A 6,586-nucleotide genomic window follows, 5' to 3' on the forward strand; every position below is an offset into this window, starting at 1 on the left:
CTGAAGGCCTGTTAAGGCGGTCCAGTCATGCTGAAGACTCTGTAGGTGTTGTTAGATCGGTTCGAGGAAATGGATTGAGTATGTTGCAATGTGTTAGCATTAGAAGGTCTGGCCCCGGGTATTGATTTTGATTAGTGGAGATGGTGCATGGACTCGAGAGTCCTTGCGAGCAGATTCAGAGCATGTGTGTTGCATGGATAGCGGTTACGCTATAAAGAAGTGGTGTAGCGTTGGCCGAGTACCATGGCACTTGTCGTAGTGACAATGCGGCCAAGTGGATTCCCTTGGTAAGGGAAAGGGAGAGAGGAATGTATCTCCGAGAGGAAGTGTAAATTCACGGAAGTGGAAGCAGTAGTGCCGAATTGTGACCGATGTGTCCCAATTATGGTCTTTGAGCAGCCTGATTGCGGCAGTGGCATGGGGTCACCTCCGGATGGGATGTCTGCTGAGGTTGCGGAAGGGATTCCGTGGGTGTAGAGCCAAGAGGCTCGGAAGGGATGCAGGGATGGAGTCTGGGACTCCCAGCTTGATTTTGATCAAGGAGTTGTGTATGTAGTGGTGGATCATCCTACGGATGTTTAGAGGTGTCGTCAGTGTGACGGGTTTTCCCCAACTAGAGAGTGCTAGGGCTAGTTCAGTATGTGCATGTGATTGTAATAGGAGAACTCATGGGAGTTGCTCTGAAGAATGGGTCTTTCCGTTAGCATGGAATGAATAGAGTTGGACTTGGATCGGGAATCCGGTGGTGCATGGTTATTTCTAGCTCATACGGGTCGAGTGATGGTTGTAATTTGGAGCAGTGTTGCATCATGAGTAGTACTCAGTTGTTAAGTGGGGCTATCAGAGGGTAAAGCCGACGGCCGGCTTGAGACGGTGGTCAGGACAATGTAAGAAAGGAGAAAGTGAGTTTCTGGTTTCTATGGTTGTGTTTTGAGTAACCTGGTTGGGTTAATGCCAGGTGGTGCGTGGAGGGAGTATTTCTGGAGTTGAGTTGCCGCAGGCTTCGAGGACGAAGCCTAATTTAAGTGGGGGAGAATTGTAACATCCCGAGTTCAGGAGTGCAAGTTCAGGGTTCAAAGTGAAAATGTTTAAGGGAACTCGGCGAGTCCATGGGTGGACTCGGCGAGTAGAGTCGCGACTTTGGTCGCGTGTTAAGTGGCCAACTCGGCGAGTTGGTGCTGGGTGAAGAAAACCCTAATCTTCGGGGTTTGACCCCTATTTAAAGGATGTTATGCCTTCTCTTCATCCTCCATTTACCCTGAGAGTTCTAGAGAAAACCCTAATCGTGAGAAGTTCCATTATTAAGAGGATTGAAGCTTGGGAGAAGGGATTTGTGAAGAGAAGATGGAGGAATTCATGGATAGCATCAAGAGGGCTTGTGGATGTGAAGTCTACATCAGTTTAGGCTCATCTTTGGGGTAAGAATCTTCTGTCTTGAACCCTTTTTCCCTTATTGTCATCCATGGTGGTTGTTTTGGGGTTTTTGGAGGATTCCATGAGTCCTTTCGGATTTGGAGGATGGATCTGAGGATGCTACCTCAGATCTGGAGTAGTGATGGTCCAAAATTGCATAAAGTCCCTGTTGATAAGTGATTGGTGAAGCTATCTTGTCCCAAACCCAAACACTAAAGAGTAAGATGCCTAGATCTCTTTGGATTCACGTAAAGTTCGCCACTTTACGTGATGGATGGGTTGTAGGAGGCTATATCTACGTTTTGGTTCAATTGCATGGTCTGGAAGGTTTTGTTTGGAATGAGATTTAGAGGCACTTGGCGAGTCACAAAGGTGTACTCGGCGAGTTGCTTGAAGATGGACTCGACGAGTCTGGTTGTGAGGTCCAAGTTTCTTCTAGTTGAGCTGTGACTTGGTGAGTCAAGGGATGAATCGGTGAGTCGAGTGAGGAAGGACTCAGAGTTGTTGGACTCGGCGAGTCTCGGGGTGACTCGGCGAGTTGATTCGCGGATTGGGGGAAAGTTCTGAGCATGGGGACTCGGCGAGTAGAGTCAGTCAGGGGTTGACTTTGGATTTGACTTTGGCAAAGGGTTGACCAGTTGACTTCGAGGGGCATTTTGGTAATTGTTGGATATTGTTTTGAGTTAAGTGTTTGGTGGTTGGCCAGTGGTGGTGAGATTGTTAGTGGTTGGAGTAGCTTGGGATTATCTGTTCAGTCGGCAATTTCGAGGTGAGTTATCCTCACTATATCAACCGGGTCTACGACACCAAGGGCGGCCCTTTATCGGATTGAGATCCGGGTATTCGTTGTTATGTTACTGCTTTGATATGTTTGCATCCTGGTAGTTAGGATGGTATATGCTAGTGACCTGGTTGAGGTCGATATCCTGAGATATAGGGTGATGCTATGCTAGTGACCGGTTAGGTCGGTATCCTGGTTAGGATGATGATATGCTATGTGATCTGTTTGATCGGCTTTTTGACTGTGAATTATTATATGATTGTATGTTTATGTGCACATGGTTGTTGGACTGGAGTTGGGTTGAGGCGGGTCCTACTTTGTGCTGTAGGCCAAGATACCCAGGGCGGACCGGTTGTCCCGAAGGCCCAACGAGCGGTCCGGATAGGCTATAGGCCCCAAGAGGGCGAACCAGACGTGCCGAGGCTCGGAGAGTGGACCAGGCCGACTGAAGGCCCGACGCGGGCGGACCAATCATACTATAGACTCAGAGAGTGGACCAGGTGGTTTGAAGGCCCGGTGCGGGCGGACCAATCACACTACAGACTCGATGTATATGGCTAGACTCAGAGGGTAGACAAGGTGGACTGTTGGCCGGTGCGGCGGACCAGTCACACAGTAGACCCGAAGTGCATGGCTGTTCTGTGATCAGATGTGTTATGGCATGATTATGCGCGTATGGTATATGTGGTTGGTATTTTGGGGATATCTCACTAGGCTTTCGGGCTTACAGTTGTGGTTTCATGTTTTTCAGATTCTTCAGGAGACTGTGGCAAGGCGAAGGCGTGATCGTACCGCTCTTCATGTTTATGTTGTGATGTGATTCTAGGAATACTCTAAAGAAATTGTATTGAAAACCTTTTTGTAATAATTTAATGAAAACGGGTTGTTTTTGAAAACTTTAAATTGGTTGAAATTTTTTGGTTGTTACAGTTACTTCGAGGGGGAGTTTAGTCTTCATCGTGCTAGCTCGTTGGAGATTGAAGCCGGGACATCCAATCCTAACTTTGAGGGGGAGAATGTTAGGGTGCAAAGTCACTCTTGGATGTAGTGTTTTAGGCTTACCCTCTTGTATATGTAAATGGGTTGAGTCTTTCCTATAAATAGGATGTGAGTGACTCCCATTATGTAAGAAGGAACCGTTTGGAGTGTTAGAGTAGAGAGAGAAATTTGTGCAAACCCATTTGTATATCCTTTATAGATCTAATATGAGCTTAAACAGATTTATTTACTTGTGTTCTTGATGTTACATGATGATTCACCAGATCTTTTCTTATTCCGCACGTGCCATCATAATCAACACCACTACAGTAATTTCCATACTTATGTTAAATAAGCATTGTTCATGTAAAGTATATTACTACGTGAATATATCGTTGTTATCTACTTGCAAGTTTTATGACCATACTAACTGATACGACGTGAATCAGACGCCAATATCCTATATGACTTTGTCACCCGTAGACTTGCCGGTCCTACTGTAGCTAACAACAAGGTGCTGGATTGTCCGTCCTGTATAGATCTATACACAAACTCACGCTCTCCCTCGAGGAGACTCTGGTTCATAAGGGTAGTCTTCCACTAGTACATGTAATTATACCCAAAGACGTATCTCTCAAACTAGATTAACGACTTTACAAGTAACAATACGAAAAACACTTTTTATAAATAACATATAAATTTATAAAAGATACGTTCATTCCCTAAACTATATTCTTATAATAGTTTATGTGCTTGTATATGTAAAACCGTGTATTGAATTCCCAAACTATACCTTATTATAGTTTGTATGCTTGTATATGTAAAACCGTGTATTGAATTCCCAAACTATACCTAATATAGTTTGTATGCTTGTATATGTAAAAACATGTATTGATCTGAAAGACTATGTAATTATGCTTGTAAGTTGAAAACGTCCCTTATGCTCAACATGTTACAAAAGGGATAAAATATCTATAAATATTTTATAAAAATGTTGGAAAATGTAAGGTTGTATTGGTTTTAAGTATATTAAAGTCCTTTTGTATGAGTTCATAAAATCATTTGTGTTTGGCTTGTATTCTCCCTCTCAACACATTAAAATCATAAAAGCATAGGGTATAAACTCACTGTTGGTCATGTGAATAGTCGGACAACGAAACTGGGATTGAAGACCCTTGCGTGGATTCACGCGGTACTTAACAGGATCCTAATCAACAATTGAATACATAATTTTATTTTATTAGCGAAACCATTATTAATAGTGTTAGAAAACCCCTTGTTTTCGGTTTAGGAATGTTACCAGAACTCGATTGAACCGGGGAAAGCAGTTTTCAGCCAAGTTCACCACTTAAGAAGGGTTTGCGGTCGTGAAGGGTTTACGGCCGTCAACTGTGTTCGGTCGTTAACAGCCCCTTGAAGGGTTTACGGCCGTGAACAATGTTCTTGAAGGAAATTTGATGATTTAAAGGGTGTACGGCTGTAAACGGTTTGCAGCCCTTGAAGGTTTGAAGGTTTGAAGTGTGTACGACCGTAAACTCAAGAACAAGTATACTAGATTCGATTTAGAACGTGTTTTAGATGCTCCACAACAACACCCCAAGGTGAATGTTGATGATTTTTTTTGAAGAATATAGGGTATTTTAGTGTTTGCGGTCATGGGGTTAGAGAGAGAGAGAGTAGGAGAGTTTTTCGCCAGGAAAGTTCAAATGAAGTTATGAGTCAACTATTTATAGGGGGTTTTCATAGTGAGTGGTGGGGTCCACCCACCGAGAATGGGTTTACGGCCATGATCGGGTTCACGGCCGGCCGGATTTTTGCCGATTTTCGAAGGGAACTCGGGTTTTCACGTGATTTTGGTTCCTACTCATAAAAGAAAATTCAATTATATAACTTAAATGATTTTCCAAATCATAAGAATTTGACGGAATTAAATAAAATTCAATTTTTTTAACGGAATCGGGCTATCATTAACAGAAAAAGATTCATGTTGTCACACATATTATGGTGATTGATTCTTGATATTCCGAATTCTTCATCTCATATTTATTCCCAACAAGTGATATCAGAGTAGGTTCTTGTAGATCTCAACGATTATTGCAAGAATCGATCTTGTTTATGGCGATATTTTCTCATGAATCTCACCTTGTTCTTCAATTTTTGTATGTTTTCTGAAAAGAAAAAGTATAATACCTCGTTTTATTGCAAAATCTTGTTCAGATATGTTATCTTCTACTCATTATTTCATCTGATTTGTTCTTGTATCGTGTTCTAGAAGAGTATTAAAAGAAATATTTCGTGTTTATTTGAAATTTTAGTGTGTTCACATCTACTTTATCTCTCAAAAACTCGTCTCAGATCTGTTTTCTCTCACAAGAAACCATCTGAGATCTGTTTTCTCTCTCTAGAATTGTTAATAAATCTACTTTCTCTCTTTAGAATTGTTAATAGATCTACTTTCTCTCTCCAAAGTTTTGTCTTAAAGAAGGAGATTTGTTTTGGGATGTTTCTGAACAATCTATGTTGAAGAATGTCATTCAGATGTATAATCTCTATGTTGATAAGAAGATTGGTGATTTCACACAGATTTCTGGTGGTAGATTTAAAAGTAATCGCATAGAGGAAGATAAAGATTTGTTAAAACAATTTATCATTATCGAAGAATACTTACTTTGAAGCAAATACAAAAGAACTTAGAGAAAGAAAGAAAGAAAAAGAACGTGTTCTTGGTGTTCTTCATAAAGTTCATGATGTTCTTCATGTTTCTAAAGAAAAACTGACTCCAACTCTTCTTGTTGAGGGGGAGTCAAGTGTTTCAAGTTTTTCAGAAGCTTCACAATCTGAATCTAGTTGTTCTGAAGAAGAATCTCAAAGTAAATCTTTGGAAATCGTGAAAGTGAAGGAGTTTTGTTCTATTGGAACAACTACAAATGATTTTTTGTGTGTTGATGATGTCTTTGAAGGATTGATTCCTTACAAAAAGCCAATAATTCAAGATGTTCAGATTTATTAAACTCCTAAGGATTGTGTTCAAAAGTTTTGAGATCTTCAGATTTAGAAAGATGAAAAGGTTGTTCAGATCCGAAATTTGTTTCTGAAGCCTAAAAATAAGAAAATGAAGAAGAAGAGGAAGAACAAGATTAAAATGAAGAAGGTTTGGATACCCAAGGTACAAGTACCTAATGCATGTGAAAAGGTTTAGAAAGCTAAAGGCAAGAATGCTCAAAGGAAATTCCATTCACATTTTTCTTCAGATGAATATGTTAAAAGTTTGAGGAAAGAGAAAAGAGAATTTGGTTGGTTTAATGAATTCTATGGAGATTTTTGTTTTCCAACCAAAAAGCGGGTATTATTTTCAGAAGATGATAGATTTTCTTCAAATAAATGGGTGTGCAAGAAACATACTTCAACGTTGAA

Source organism: Lactuca sativa, chromosome 2 (genome assembly GCF_002870075.4).
Source record: "Lactuca sativa cultivar Salinas chromosome 2, Lsat_Salinas_v11, whole genome shotgun sequence".
Lineage (NCBI taxonomy): Eukaryota > Viridiplantae > Streptophyta > Magnoliopsida > Asterales > Asteraceae > Lactuca > Lactuca sativa.